We start from the raw sequence: 17,459 nt of genomic DNA on the forward strand, positions 1-17,459 counted from the left end.
GCCATGTCTGGACATGTCCACAGAACTCATAGTTTGGGTCCACTAGGGATCCATTTGCAAAAGAGAGAGTCAAGAGGCTACAGATGGGAGTGGAAGAACATATATCTGACCTAAGGGGAAACAAGAAAGTTTTCAAATTTGGTCCAAAGTCAATGGGCAAGCTTGTCTATGTGTGTGAGTGTGCGCACAAGTTTGTGTGGTGGGGGGAAAATGATGGTAGTGGTGATTTCAACCATATCACTTCTAAATTTTAGGGCAAGAAATATGTAAAAAGAGTATAAGGAAAAATTAAATAGAGTCTGCTAATAGACATTAGAGGCAGTGGTGCCAGGCTACTTCAGCACTGATAGAATGCTAGTAGTTTGGTAGTGATTCTGGAGAGTGCTGGTAACTTGGGAAAAGATGGGCACCATCAGTACAAAGTTTTGTGCCCCCATTTAGTGTTAGGAACTACATAAGCAGGTATCACCCTTTAAAGACAACATCTGAATAGCAAACCAGGAAAGGAAGAGAAAAAAAAATATTAGAAGTGCCATAAATAGCCAAGAGTATTAGCTTTCCTATGGCAGAAAGTGAAGAACTAAAAAGCCTCTTGATGAAAGTGAAAGTGGAGAGTGAAAAAAAAGTTGGCTTAAAACTCAACATTCAGAAAACGAAGATCATGGCATCCGGTCCCATCACTTCATGGGAAATAGATGGGGAAACAGTGGAAACAGTGGCAGACTTTATTTTTCTGGGCTCCAAAATCACTGCAGATGGTGACTGCAGCCATGAAATTAAAAGACGCTTACTCCTTGGAAGGAAAGTTATGACCAACCTAGATAGCATATTCAAAAGCGGAGACATTACTTTGCCAACAAAGGTTCGTCTAGTCAAGGCTATGGTTTTTCCAGTGGTCATGTATGGATGTGAGAGTTGGACTGTGAAGAAGGCTGAGCGCTGAAGAATTGATGCTTTTGAACTGTGGTGTTGGAGAAGACTCTTGAGAGTCCCTTGGACTGCAAGGAGATCCAACCAGTCCATTCTGAAGGAGATCAGCCCTGGGATTTCTTTGGAAGGAATGATGCTAAAGCTGAAACTCCAGTACTTTGGCCACCTCATGTGAAGAGTTGACTCATTGGAAAAGACTCTGATGCTGGGAGGGATTGGGGGCAGGAGGAGACGGGGACGACAGAGGATGAGATGGCTGGATGGCATCACTGACTCGATGGACGTGAGTCTGAGTGTACTCCGGGAGTTGGTGATGGACAGGGAGGCCTGGCGTGCTGCAATTCATGGGGTCGCAAAGAGTCGGACATGACTGAGCGACTGAACTGAACTGAACTGATTACCTTTTCATGTATATGTAAGCTATTTCTTAAAAACATGTAACACCTTTGGGAAAAAAAATTACAGGGTGGGATTTTTCTTGGAGAGAGTAAAAGATCTAACCAGAGATATACCAGACTAGAGAGTTGGCTTACCTCTAGGCCTGGAAAATAATCGGCTAGAGCCAAAAAGTCCTGGAAGATCACTTAAACATTCTCTGAGTATCCATAACCATGAGGATCTAATATACCTCAAGAGGTTGCTGTGAGACTGTGTACATGTGGGGATGATTTGAAAAGTATACCAACTCCCTAAGTAAGTTCTTTGGGTTTTATTCAACTCAGGTGTAATAAATGGGCATATATTAATATATAGGGATACAAGGAGCCTTATAGGAAAAGAACTTCAGAAAAATGCTTCATGAATACTGAAACAAAAGTCTTATTTTGGATTGAAGACATTATAAGAACCTCTGTAGCAGTTGTTGAGGAATTTGTTATTTATTCAAACAAAAATATAGTTATTTTCTTGGTCTCAGATTTTTTGAGTGCATATTTTCTCACTTCTCCTATAATTATAATATTTCTATGGGTTGACTGGTGGTACTCTTAAATAATTTAAATATGCCAGCAAATTTGGAAAACTCAGCAGTGGCCACAGGACTGGAAAAGGTCAGTTTTCATTCCAATCCCAAAGAAAGGCAATGCCAAAGAATGCTCAAACTACCGCACAATTGTACTCATCTCACACGCTAGTAAAGTAATGCTCAAAATTCTCCAAGCCAGGCTTCAGCAGTATGTGAACTGTGAACTTCCTGATGTTCAAGCTGGTTTTAGAAAAGGCAGAGGAACCAGAGATCAAATTGCCAACATTCGCTGGATCATGGAAAAAGCAAGAGAGTTCCAGAAAAACATCTATTTCTGCTTTATTGACTATGCCAAAGCCTTTGACTGTGTGGATCACAATAAACTGTGGAAAATTCTTCAAGAGATGGGAATACCAGACCACCTGACCTGCCTCTTGAGAAATCTGTATGCAGGTCAGGAAGCAACAGTTAGACCTGGACATGGAACAACAGACTGGTTCCAAATAGGAAAAGGAGTATGTCAAGGCTGTATATTGTCACCCTGCTTATTTAACTTATATGCAAAGTACATCATGAGAAACACTGGACTGGAAGAAACACAAGCTAGAATCAAGATTTCCGGGAGAAATATCAATAACCTCAGATATGCAGATGACACCACCCTTATGGCAGAAAGTGAAGAGGAACTAAAAAGTCTCTTGATGAAAGTGAAAGTGGAGAGTGAAAAAGTTGGCTTAAAGTTCAACATTCAGAAAACGAAGATCATGGCATCCGGTCCCATAACTTCATGGGAAATAGATGGGGAAACAGTGGAAACAGTGGCAGACTTTATTTTTGGGGAGCTCCAAAATCACTGCGGTGACTGCAGCCATGAAATTAAAAGACGCTTACTCCTTGGAAGGAAAGTTATGACCAACCTAGATAGCATATTCAAAAGCGGAGACATTACTTTGCCAACAAAGGTTCGTCTAGTCAAGGCTAGGGTTTTTCCTGTGGTCATGTATGGATGTGAGAGTTGGACTGTGAAGAAGGCTGAGTGCCGAAGAATTGATGCTTTTGAACTGTGGTGTTGGAGAAGACTCTTGAGAGTCCCTTGGGCTGCAAGGAAATCCAACCAGTCCATTCTGAAGGAGATCAGCCCTGGGATTTCTTTGGAGGGAGTGATGCTAAAGCTGAAACTCCAGTACTTTGGCCACCTCATGCAAAGAGTTGACTCATTGGAAAAGACTCTGATGCTGGGAGGGATTGGGGGCAGGAGGAGAAGGGGACGACAGAGGATGAGATGGCTGGATGGCATCACTGACTCGATGGATGTGAGTCTGGGTGAACTCTGGGAATTGGTGATGGACAGGGAGGCCTGTCGTGCTGTGATTCATGGGGTCTCAAAGAGTCGGACACGATTGAGTGACTGAACTGAACTGAATCCTTAGAACATAAGTGCAAGCAATAAAGGGAACTTCTTCAAATGGCCATTTAATCCACATTCCATAGAGCTTCTCTAACCTATTAGGTTCTGGTTTCTCATGAATTACAATGTTAGCTCTCCTATGCAACATTATGCTTCCCCCTGCTTGATGACATATTTATATGCATTCTACTTTAGCAGCCTGATCTTCGCTCAAGCCATATCTTTTGGGGACAAAATTTTATAATTGTTGCTTTTTGGTGTGTGCCAAGCCAGTTGATGGGGCTTCTCCAGTGGCTCAGTGGTAATGAATCCACGTGCAATGCAGGAGATACAGGAGACATGGGTTCAATTCCTTGGTTGGGAAAATCCCCTGGAGGAGGGCATGGTAAACCTCTTCAGTATTCTTGTCAGGGAAATCCCATGGAGAGAGGAGTCTGGCAGGCTACAGTCCATGGAGTTGCAAAGAGTCAGACGACTGAAGTGACCGGGCAAGCCATTTGATAAGATTACTGGATGACTGATGGAATGACTGTCCTTGAACCATGGGCAAAAAGTCACTAATAGTGTGAGAGGTGGAGTGCACAAGTAGCCTAGAGGTCCTCTTAGAAGGGAACCGTGGACATGGCCACTTCCAGAATCATAAAAGACTAGTAATAGTATGAGACATGAAAAAGAGGCATTCTGATAGTGATATTAGTTTCCTATACAAATTCTAAGCCAATACTCTATAAAATCTTCTCCTCAGAAAATCATAGAAATTTAGAGTTGGAAAGGATATTAGAAATTATCTGGTCTAAACTTTTCATTTCATAATTTTTCATCATGTAAATGTATAAGGCAGCATATCATTATAAAACATATACTTTTTCATTATGTAAACTTTTCATTTCACTTTTAGTGAGAAAACTAAAGTCCGGGTTAAATGTTTGTTAAGTGTTAAAAGCCAGAAGTTTCTTTAGAACAAAGCTAGACTTAGAGCTTAATGTCCTTTTTTACTTATTTTTTAAAATAATGTCCCTTCTTCTATCCTGACCTGTGTCAGGAAGCTTAGAGATGCTAACACAGCAATAAACCTTTATCAAGATAGAAATTCAGTTTTCTATGAAATATTCTCACTCTTTTTTCTTTTTTTTGCCAGTACTTGGACATTTATCTTTTCCATGGTTTCATAAACTCTGTTTTCACTAGTTGATGATATACATACCTTTCTTTACCTCCCAAGTCCTTTCACCTTCCCTTACATATTTACTGCCCCTAGTACTCCACATGGGCTTCCCTGGTAGATCAGATGGTAACGAATCTATCTGAAATGCAGGAGACCTGGGTTCTATCCTTGGGTTGGGAAGATGCCCTGGAGAAGGAAATGGCAACCCACTCCAGTATTCTTGCCTGAATAATCCCTTGGACAGAAAAGCCTGGTTGACTATAGTCCATCGGGTTGCAAAAGAATCAAACACTACTTAACGACTAAACAAGAATGACAACTTGCTTTATGTATACTATACTACCCACAAGGACATGCTGTCTTTGACACGTAACATTGTATAAAGAAAAGATACATTCCTATAATTAATGATAGTATTTATTCACAAGAAATGTAACATTAGTTCAGTTGAGTTCAGTTCAATTCAGTCGCCCAGTCATGTCCGACTCTTTGCAACCCCATGAATTGCAGCACGCCAGGCCTCCCTGTCCATCACCAACTCCCTGAGTTCGCTCAAACTCACATCCATCGAGTCGCTGATGCCATCAAGCCATCTCATCCTCTGTCGTCCCCTTTTTCTCCTGCCCCCGATCCCTCCCAGCATCAGAGTCTTTTCCAATGAGTCAACTCTTCGCATGAGGTGGCCAAAGTACTGGAGTTTCAGCTTTAGCATCATCCATTCCAAAGAACATCCAGGACTGATCTCCTTCAGAATGGACTGGTTGGATCTCCTTGCAGTCCAAGGGACTCTCAAGAGTCTTCTCCAACACCACAGTTCAAAAGTATCAATTTTTCTGCACTCAGCTTTCTTTACAGTCCAACTCTCACATCATACATGACTACTGGAAAAACCATAGCCTTGACTAGATGGACCTTTGTTGGCAAAGTGATGTCTCTGTTTTTCAATATGCTATCTAAGTTGGTCATAACTTTCCTTCCAAGGAGATATAACATAGATAATAAAATTTCAATTATGAAGCACGGCTTCACAGAATCTACTTCTAGATATGCCATACTACTGGCTTTTATGTTTCCAATAGTGAATACACTGATAATTTCGAACAAGTTAGTTGAAATACAGAAACAAGTAATGTTATGAGGTTTACTAAGCAGAATGCAGTCAAGAACCTTGAGTCAAGGACCTTTCCTCCTTCCTCTCCAAAATAAAGCCACTGAGAAGCCCATCTCAGTCCTAAAATGGCCACATGCTAAGTTTACACAGTCTTAGTATAGTTTCTCAGATGGCTTCCTCAAAACTCACTCTAGTTTAGTTACAGTTACACCAAGCTTCTTGCCTGTTTCTTAGGTGAGCAATAAGTTAGAAGCAACAAATCTGGAAAAAAGCATTGAGGAAGTCACTAGACTCAAGCTCATGGATCATACCAAGAAATGACAGCAGGTAACTGGTAGCCAGGTAGGAGATATGAAGACTATCTAAAGCAAGTACAAATACTGAGAAATCTAAGCAGGGATAAACAGTTCTACTCACCTCAATTGCCTTTGGGAGAATTACTGCTTTAGAGTAAAATAATTAATATTCAAGTGACCACAAATCTTTAAAAACAAATAAAATCTTCAGTATATTCTTTTTATCATGCAGGGTGAAGTAAAATATAATTTAAAAAGATTTTTTTATTTACCATATTTTAATCTCATAAGTAATCTAAGTAACTTCACTTACATAGAATATTTTTTGCTCTGAATTTAGGATAAATGAACTAGTTTTGTACAACGGTTCCTCAATACAAACTTTCATTTATTTTACCTAATTCCATTTTTCTCTTTCATTACCTTAAGAGGAAACTTCCTTTGTTATCTTCTGGTTCTTATTGTTTAGCCTCTGACTTCAGGCCTTTTTTTTTTTTTTTTCCTTGATGAACTGGGCCTAGGGACATCATATGATGTGTAGAGTACTGTGGCAAAATTGTTACTTAGTGATATTCATTATTTTTTTCTGGAAGAACTTTAAAGTTTTGTTTTCACTTTGTATATTTTTTATATAACATTTTAACAATTATCCATCTTTATAGTTATTCACAGCTTAACTGCTGATTTGTGAAAAGAAATTCAGAAAACAAAGCCCAAATTCTATTAAATAATTTCCTCTAGGAATTCATTTCTGCATACATTCTTGTCCCATCTCCTACTCAGATGACTTAGCTTTCTTTTTTTCTTTAGCTGCTGCTAAGTCACGTCAGTCGTGTCCAACTCTGTGCGACCCCATAGACGGCAGCCCACCAGACTCCCGTCCCTGGGACTCTCCAGGCAGGAACACTGGAGTGGGTTGCCATTTCCCTCTCCAGTGCACGAAAGTGAAAAGTGAAAGTGAAGTCGCTCAGTCGTGTCCGACTCTTCTCGACCCCATGGACTGTAGCCTACCAGGCTCCTCCGTCCATGGGACTTCCCAGGCAAGAGGACTGGAGTGGGTTGCCATTGCCTTCTCCATTTTCTTTAGCGGGATGTTCCAAATACATTCCTTATGCGGTTTCACTAGACTCACAGAGAAATTTTATCCTCCCTGATGCAGCTCAGCGATAAAGCATGCCTCCAAGCATGGTGCCCATAACCACACCACTCTCTTTGCTGTCATGCAGACCTAGAACTATCTTTTGCCGAGACCACTGTATAATTTCTCTGTATTTAGTAGTTCCACCTTGATTATTAATATAGTCACCAACATAGATTTAATTACTCCACCTTGATCATTAATATAGTTACAGATATAGATCCAATTACTCCAAATTATTGGGATTCCCAGGTGGCGACTGGTAAAGAATCTGCCTGCCAATGTAGAAGACCCAGAGATGGAGGTTCAATCCCTAGGTCAGGAAGATCTCCTGGAGTAGGAAATTGCAACCCCATTCCAGTATTCTTACCTGGAAAGTTTCCATGTACAGATGAGCCTGGTGGGCTAAGTCCATGGGGTCACAAAGAGTCAGACATGACTGAGCACACACACAGAGATATACTCCAAGTTATTAGACATAAACTTTACATATATAATGGAAGGGCTTAGATAAATTGGTATCACAGGATGAAGTAGGAGTGTAAATCTAGAAAGTCAGAGGAGAAGGAAAATTCCTCCCATGAATTACAGAAAAGACAAACATTTTAAGTTAAAGTGACCCACAACATGGATTGAAAAAGTTTCTGCTGAATTTATTTAGTGAAAGACAAGTGAATACCATGTATATAAAAAAGATGATATGAAGTGGAGTCATATATGAAAGGGACCTCTTGAGAACTTCTGTGTATGGCCCTAACCACTTTTCTGGGTTCACTATCCTGGAAGTTTTATATAATACAACTAATAAATATGTTAGAAAAACTACTTATAACTCAAGATTTTATAATAGTCAATACATTTATATACATTTGTGACTTTTTTTTTCATTTCATTAAATACTTAGACTTATTACTCGGGCCCTTGCCAACTAAAGAATGTCACTTGCCATCAGTTCCACAAGAATTAGGTCACTAGCCACTGCAGATACTGACTCCAACACATCCTGAAAGGAATTCAGAATGGCGATCAAGAGTGAGGCACTCTGTGCCCTGGGAAAAACTGGCTCACCGGGCCTTCAGATAGATAATTTCAGGAAGGAATTTTATGAACCCAGTGTTTTACATATTCTCATACCTAGAAAAGCATTAAAATCATTAACAGAGACATCTGCTCCTTGGGACTACCAGCAAATTCTACTGATATGTGGGCTTGATGTATATACCCCCTTTGCCAAACCATATATATACCTACTTCCTATCTCTCTGTATGAGTTCCTCAGAGTTTTTGAGAGGCTGTTTCCCAGGCTATAGTCCTCAATAAGTCACGAAATAAAACTGAACTCACAGCTCTCAGGTTGTGAATTTTTGTCAGTTGACACCCTTAAAATTTCTAATTTTAATAGTAACTCAGAAATAATTAACTTTTTTATTTTATAATGTTATTATAAAATAAATATAATTTATTTCTAGTAATTTCATGAAATTACTAGAAATTTATTTATTCTAATAAGTTTATTTCTAGTAATTTCATGAAAAAATTAACCAATATTCCCATAAATTTTTCTAATTCTTTAAAAACTTTTCTATGTGATTTTTAAGAAATCTTGATGAATAGCTCATTATGCAAGACTTTCTTTACTTCTTAATAAATATCTTTATTTTCTTGCCAACCTCTGTAGAGAGATCTTTACCAAGATAATTTCCAGGAGTCTCCCACTAGATTACGCTCATGCTTACATATCTTAAAGTAGAAAACTAAAATGGGAGAACCATGCAAACATTTGCCTTACAAATAATTAGAAAATTTTACTCTCAGATAAGGAAAACCCCTTTAAAATATCTAAGTTTTGGGGAATTTCAGCTTGCTGTTGCTACTGCTGCTAAGTCGCTTCAGTTGTGTCCAACTCTGTGCAACCCCATAGACGGCAGCCCACCAGGCTCCCCTGTCCCTGGGATTCTCCAGGCAAGAACACTGGAGTGGGTTGCCATTTCCTTCTCCAATGCATGAAAATGAAAAGTGAAGTTGCTCAGTCGTGTCCGACTCTTAGCGACCCCATGGACTGCAGCCCACCAGGCTCCTCTGTCCATGGGATTTTCCAGGCAAGAGTACTGGAGTGGGGTGCCATTGCCTTCTCCAAATTTCAACTTAGTGTAGATAATTAAGTGCTAAAGGTAAGATCTCTATTTAACATGATAAGAAAAAAAGACATGAAGACTTTCTAATGAAGAGTGACAGCTCAGTGAATTTGAATTCATTCCTCTTGTAACAAAGGAAGATATTTTATTCACTAGTTTATCACACCAACTAATAATAATAATCTATCTACATATCATACTTCATCCAGAGATCTCAGACTTTTTATAAACATTTCAATAATCTTCACAAACTCCCACTGAGAGTATAGTACCTGGGAATATTACAGGTATAAATTAACTCTAGAAAGATTCTTTCACACTTTCTCTAAATTCTTGAGGATAATACCAAGAAAATATTTTAAATGAAACATTACAGTTCATAATTTTTTAATGATACTTTTTCTAGTCCACTCTAACTTCACTCATATGGATCAAGCCTCATTTTGAAGGGTAGATGAACCCTCTGAGAGTGAGTAATTTGACTTCATTCTCTGTGGAAAGAAACTCCAAAATATCAATAGCAAGACTATCAAGAGAGGAGGCTGGGCTCCTCCCTGATAAAAGATAAGAGACCACATATTTCTCATTCTCAAAGTCAAGGAGATCTTTCTGACAAAAAGCTCCTTGGAGGTCAAAAGGGGAGTGATGTCAAGTCTACCCAAAGGCCTCTTGTTGGAATTCCTCTTGTTGGAATCTATTTTGGCTGAGAGATGTGTGCACACACATGGGAGAATCCTGAGATATATCAAATACGGACCCAGAACCAAGCGAATCAAAATGACTGACCCATACAAAATGTCACATACAAGTGATTCAAACTGCTGCGAGGGTGTGACTCTCTCTCTGAGTCTGCCCATGTGTCCACCCACACATACCATTTTCTAATAACCAGTTTACTTGTTTCACTACTTTCTGTATTTGTGGGAATGTTTTTTTGCAAAGTCAAAGGGCAAGGCCTTGTCACTGAACACTGGTCTAGTGGCTAGGATTCAGCACTCTCACTACTGTGGCCCAACCTCAGTCTCTGGCCAGGAACCAAAACCTCACTTCAGGCTGCTACAGGCTGAGGCCATCTGAGATCAATTTTACAACTCAAGATAAAAGGAAGGATACAGATAAGTATTTCTTATAGTTTTCTTTTTTTCTCTAGAGCAAGGAGAAAAGTCTTTCAGGAACATACATGGTGTGCTTACCAATGCTATATAAAAATAAAGAATAAAGCTTTGTTTGTTTTCTTCAGTGCTATCTGCTCATTAGAAATTGGATTTCATTTGACATTTATTCCATGTAAAGTTTATTTTTCATACTACAAGCAGTGCCGCTCTTCCCTTTTAATATTTTCAAAGTTTTGCTCAAAATAGCATTGAAGTTTCTACTCTGACTTAACCCAATACTTTAATATCTTTTTTTATGTTACCCTGTGGCCATGTTTAAACCATAATAGACTCTCTTTTATTCTCAGGAAATACAGGTATACAAGTGTTTTTTGAAAAATAAAAAGATTTGCTATTTTAAAATTTTAATTAAAGATAATAAAGAAATTCTTTAAGTAGCGTCTGCATTTCCCCATCATGTTGCTGAACTTACCCTCAGACTCAGTGAGGGTGAGCAATGTTGTTCAGTTTCCCGCTGAGCAATAGTCATGTGGATTGGCCTTTAAATGAGGTATCAGTTTAACAAAACAAAGCACAACACACATATGCATTTGTGCATGCATTCATTTAAAAAATATTTACTGAGCTAGGTACTGAGAACATAGAAATAAAAATAACAGTCAGGGCCATAATGGAACCACAATACAATGTCAGTACTGTGTGCAAAGTGTTCTGAGAGCAGAAAGACAGAGTGTCTAATTCAGTTGAGGGTCAAGGGAGACTTCTTTGATGAGACACTTGGCCTCTATCATCTGATTATGAGCATAACAAGAAACGAAGGGTTTGGAGAATTCTCCTGAACATTCAGAAATGATTGAATGAAAGTATACATCAATGTGCATAATTATTATTGACATATATAATTATTTCCTTCTAGACTGGGCCATGTTGTCTGTAGTTCACATAGTGAAAAATAATCCATCATGGTTACTAGAAAAATGATCTAACATAAGCTATAGGCTCTAGTAATCAGAAAATGCAAAATAACAGTACTGTTTTCGAGATAAACATGATAACTTTAAATGTAGACTATAATGTGAGTCAAATAAGATACTTAATTCTAAGTGTTTTAAAAAAAGAAAAAAGCACAATACAAATAAATGTAAGAAACCATTATTATGAAAAAAGAGTAAACTTTCAATCTAGTCATAAAAAGCCAAAAAACTTCCTTTTGGTAATTCTTAAATTAAATTACATTTTTCAGAATGTGTCTTTTTCTTGAAGGCATCCACAATCTTCCACATGATGCCTAAGTGTAGCCAGACTGAAGTGACATTCTTTAGGCATTTCTTCAAAGAAAGGAATAAGATCTGACAGATTCCTTTGCACAAGGGGAAAAGGCATAGAAGGACAAGGTCTGGTGGGAATCTTAACATTACTCTCTCCATCTGCAAGATAGTCCTTCTCTGCTACACTGTGATAATAGCTTCGGAAGGTGTTAGCACCCAGAAAGACATCTCTCTGTCTTTTAAAAAATTGCATAGCTTTTACTTTTGGATTGGGACTAATCTATTGTCTTTAAAAACATACACACGTATACCCATACTATGTTAGAATTCAGTTTAGAAATACTAACTTTTACCACTTGACAGGTAAAATTTGGAACCAATGCAAAAACCAAACCAAAAAAATAAGTAAATTGACAAAGTAAAAAGCAAACAAACAAACCCAGCGTAGTCTCCTTTTTATGCTGCTGTCTAATGACAGTTGTGGCATTATCACTATTTTGAAATACTGTAACAGAACACCTAAATGGCTTTGTTAATGTTGAGTACTGATGGCTACCTCAATAGTCAAACAGTTTTGTTTGTAGTTTCAACTGGTTGAGTCTGAATACAAGTACTTTAGGGCACATGTAAGGAGTATATTTTTGTAAAATTATGTGTAATATAAAAACATCTAGGCCCAAAGTCATTTCTATATAAAAAGTAATCCAAAACTTTATTCAGCCCTTAAAAAGAATGAAATAATGCTATTTGCAGCAACATGGATGGATATAGAGACTGCTGTACTGAGTGAAGTAAGTCAGACTGAGAAGGAGAAATATAGTATGACATCCTTTTTATCTGGAATCTAAAAGGGAATGAACTTACTTAAAAGAGAAACAGACTCACAAACTTTGAGAATGAACTTATGGTTGTCAGGGCGATCAATAAGGAGAAGGGATAAATAAGGAGTTTAGCATGGAGATGTGCACACTGCTGTATTTAAAATGGATAACCGACAAAGAACTACTGTACAGGAAAAAAAAAAAGGAAGAAAAATTTTGCCATTTAGTGGTTGCCAAGGTCTTTGGAGAAAGGGGAAACAGGGAGTTGTTAAATTGAAATTTCATGGGTGTATGTTATCTCCAAACTCATTAAACTTTGTGTATTAAGTATATGCAGTTTAGGGGAAAAAAGTTATTCAAAAGGATTTCATTATCATTAAAGCATAGACTGCTATTCAGTGGTATTTGCTATTGCACCAATCACATAATTATGAGAGTAGCCAATGGAGATGCTTATTATATACTGTGGACCATGACACTCCAAATATGATTCTTATGGACAGTGTATGGAATAGGTAATCATACTATAATATATATATATATATATATATATATATATATATATACACACACACACACACACACACACACACACAGGAGAACTATGGTAGCAGGAGGGAGAAAAGAAAGCATGGTCAGATTAAGTATTACATTAGCTTGATTGGCGTACATTGGTTTATAGGTAGACCTAGTAAAAAATCAGTTAAGATATGCCAGGTATGGCTACAGACCATTTGCTAATCTGTGGCAAAGCAGGCATTAAACTTTATTTAGTTCTGAACTAGCTAGCTGGATTTTGTACTTTCAATCGATTAATATAAATCTGATTCTGTAATACACTGGTCAAAATCCACTCTGATCAGTCAGTGCCTTTTAATAATGATCGATATATTTTGAATATTATTCTTTATTGGTGTTCAATATCTAAAAGAGATAGACCAGGTGACACACTTTCATTATAATTGTATTTAACAGTACTGTGTATACATGATTTAAGTATCTGTTTATAAGGGCAGTGAGTATAAACAAACATTGTTACTTTAGAAATTCACTACCCTAAACCCAAATCTTTGTCTTACTAGTTCTTCACAAATGTATTGTTTGTCTAAAATCTGTCTGCTTTGTTCATTTCTCTAAGCCTTATTTCCATGAGACCTCTGTATGTATGAATTAATTTTTTTTCTCCTATAAATCTGTCTGTGTCTATTTATTATTTGGCCAGCCAAGAAAAACTCAAGAAAGGTAGTTGGGGAATGTCTCCTCCCCAGGCAAGTTCACAGACTCAAGGAGTTTCCTGCTGCTGCTGCTAAACTAAGATAGATAAAATGGTTCAAGAAAAGTTAAATGCTGCACTGGGTAGAAATCATGAAAATCATAGATATTTGGAGGATTTGCAATTGCAGTGGGGAGAGGGAATAGAAGACTTTAATTAAGAGGCCAGTCACAAACTGGTCTTGAAAATGTAAGGATATGGATAAATAAACAATTAAAATTTAACAATCCAGCAAGTGGAAACATGCATGGACAGGACGAAGCTCAGGGAAAACAAAACTGAGAGCGTTGAAAAGTAGGCTGCCAGGGGCTTAATTCAAAGAGGCTTGTAAGCTGTGTTGAGTGGACAGGGAGGAGATGCTGATCCAGTTGGGTGAGATGCCCTGAACTGGTCTGGGCCCATTTTACTTAGGTGTATCAAAAATTCACTCAAGGATGGAAGCTCTTTGCTGCTTTTCTCCTACCCTTGAAATTTCTTCTGTAATAACAGAATTAAGGCCCTCCTCTTGGGTCAACTAGCACTCTCTCTGCTGCTCTGCTCTTTTCTCACCCATCAGGCTGAAGGGTAAGCTGTTCTCAAGACAGGTACTTATTCCCACCTATCTGTCTATCTGGCTCGGTCTTCCCCGATCTTACCAGCACTTAGCTTCCCCTAGGAGTTCTTATTATCTCAGACTTTATTCTGTGATTTATTTACAGCAATATCTGGCCTTTGCAGGGTGGGAAGCTGTGTTTAAGCCTAAACCTCCAATGGCTCATCAGTTTTCTAGAATAATCTAAACCTTTCGATACCTCACCAGTATGACATATAATTCGTATTCTCATTTGCTTTGCTTTTTGTGTGTTTATCTCCCCTGAGAACATCACTAGGGCAACGCAGGATAGGATGTGAGAACTCTTGAGTTTCTTAGGCCAATGTGCTAACAGTTTCCTAATGCTACCAATATGATCTAACAGAAGCTAGGCAAAATAATTTGAACTTGATGTAGTATGTTAAAGGAAACATAAGGGATTTTGAACACTAGAATATCAATAATAGAATAAGTTTTTAGTCATATTTCCACAAATAATTAGGAGGAAGGGAGATGGAACTAGGTGGACCAGAAGGAAGACAACTGCAGCAATGTAGACATAAGGTCATAAGGATGCCAGTGGAGGGAAGGATGATGAAATATAGATCTAAGAGGCATGATTAAAGAAAAAAATGGCAGAACTTGCTGATAAATATGATGCAGATGTGATGACGAAATATAAAATGACTTGAGGACTACTGTTTTGGAAGCCTGGCAGATTAAAGAGAACACTGGGGACGGAGAGTCTTCTTATTTCTCTCTTTTTTTCCTATTTCTAAAAGGGAGATGTAGGAAAAAAAAACCTAGAGAAGACAAAGTGACCACAGGATATCTTATAATATCATATTTTTCTGAAACATAAGACTAGAAGGTATAAAGCCCTACATGAAGTCAAGCTTCATGAACCATAAGGATAGATAGGCTAGTCAGTAAAAGCAGAAAAAAAGTGACTAGGAGGTCTGGAAAAGAACAAATGGCCAGGAATCGGACTTTGCGGCAGTAACCACAGGTAGGTCACATGAGGAGGAAAAGAGAAAAAGTGAGGTTAGTCAGGTAGAAGAAGAGCCAAGGAAGGCCATTAGTTAGGTAAAGGAGAATGATACACAATTAAAAAATATTAAGGAGGTTACATGTAAAACAATGTCAAGGTTGATGTTATCAACTACCTTTTTGATTATGCAAATCCCTTAGCAAATAATTATATTGATGGGTCATTTAAGATGATTCTCCATGTCAATCCCCCAAGTCCTTGCTGCTATTCAGACTCATCTCCTGTAGCCTGTAAAAGTAGAAAGCACATTGCAAGGACCACCTAAATGAAATCCTTTCCTATGTTTGAAGAATATAAATTGTTCTTAAAGTTATTCCTTTCTGAATTAAATGATTTCAATTCCACAAGATCCATACTCTTTTGTTCACTGCTGTTCTATGAACTCTCAAAAATTTTAGCTTCTTATTGTTCCTAGGATTAAATATCTGATTATGGGATCTGTCTAAATCTAGAAGTAGTGAGAGTTTATGTAATCCCTGAAATCTTTCAATACAATAAGATGTTTAGACTTATTATTCAGTAAGAATAAACTTATTTCAATGAGTTTCAGGACCTCATTTTCTGTATTTTCTCACATTATCAAGGGTATGTTTTTAAATTTTTAAAAATGTTAACTGAAATACAAAACGTAATAATCCATAGAGCTGTTAGCAATCAAAAGAATGGTATTCATTGGCACCAACAAGACAAAGAATAAACATAAAATAAAAAGAAACAATGGAAATAACATCTTGCCATAACCTTGCTATGATCTTCAGTCTGTGATCCTAACATTTGATCTTCAGTCTGTGATCCACAGTCTGTTGAATGAAGTGGAAATGCGTTTTCAGAGAAACAATATTGCAGACAGAGTGCATTCAGTACTGCTAGTCCTGTTAGCTATTTAGTTATTTGTATTATAAAGTAAAGGAAAGATAATTTCAAAGGTGAACAGAAATATCTGGGCTTTGGTTTCCAAATCTTACAAGGAAGTATGCAGGGCTGAATATTACAAAATTTTTCCAGTCTTCAAAAATTGTGCCTCAAATGGCAATATATTGATACTATAGTATGGCTATTTTTCAATACTTATTTTTAGTTTTGGAATTAAAGCATTTGGTTCACAATAGTGGAAATTTTGTCTGTTTTATTTCTTTAAGGCCATTGAAGAAAAGTTCAAGTTATTTCTCCAATACACTTTGATATTATGTAGTACTAAATTTTCCTTCAAACACTCCTATATGTAAGGGAATGGTAACTGCCCAGAAGAATCCAGTTCACCACATATTTTATTTATGGTCATATTTTCTTAATAAAGAATTGGAAAACAAAGCCACTGTTGTTGAGCTTCTAAAACAGACAAGATACTAAGATATATTCTTATTTAATTTGCATAGCAGTTTTATGATATGAGCATCATTTCCATGTTATGGATCAGCAAATAGACTCAGAGAAGTTCAGTAACTTGTCGAAGATCACATTGCTTGTAAAATGGCAGAAGTGGGAGCTGACACCAAGACTTTCTATCTACAAATCCATTTAGTTTTTGTCAAATCAGATAGAGAGAAGGATTGAAAGTTAAGGTGGGGTATGAACATGCCTGGGAAACCACTAACAGCCAAACAAAAGGCCATCCTGAAAAGGGTTAGTTCAGCCAAATTTCTTTCACATCATGAAGGTAATCCTTATCCCCACAAAGCTGCCCAAACCACAGAGAGTTCTCTTAGGAGCAGAGGGATTCAAATAACTGTCCATGGAGCTAAACAAGCAAATATGTGTTACCTATCTTTCTTGGTTTTTCCTTTTCCAGTTGGATAACTTTTTCTTTTTTTTAACAATTTGGAAAAAAAGCAAAAAGAAAACATATCTTTTGCAAATATTTCCTTAGGCAGGAAGATGAACACCCAATGAAAATACCCTCAACAATTAAACTTGCCTCAAAGGAAAGCATCTGAATCAAGGTGCCATTTCAGGGGTAAACAACAGTAAAACAAGATGAGTGTACCCAAGCAGAGCAAAAGCCACACATTTTGACTGCCAGTGCAACACATGTTGAGTATAAGCAGTAAGACCAACGCATAGTAATTATTTTTCCTTGTCTTTAATCAATATTGTTAGGTACTATAGAGGACAAAGCTGATCCACATTGGTAGCCCAATTCTCATTTGGGATGGGGCCTGAAAGATTTGTAAAATGGAAACTCTTGGACTGAGGGCTGCCTATATTCCTCTCTG

Source organism: Bos taurus, chromosome 10 (genome assembly GCF_002263795.3).
Source record: "Bos taurus isolate L1 Dominette 01449 registration number 42190680 breed Hereford chromosome 10, ARS-UCD2.0, whole genome shotgun sequence".
In the NCBI taxonomy this organism is placed as follows: Eukaryota; Metazoa; Chordata; class Mammalia; order Artiodactyla; family Bovidae; genus Bos; species Bos taurus.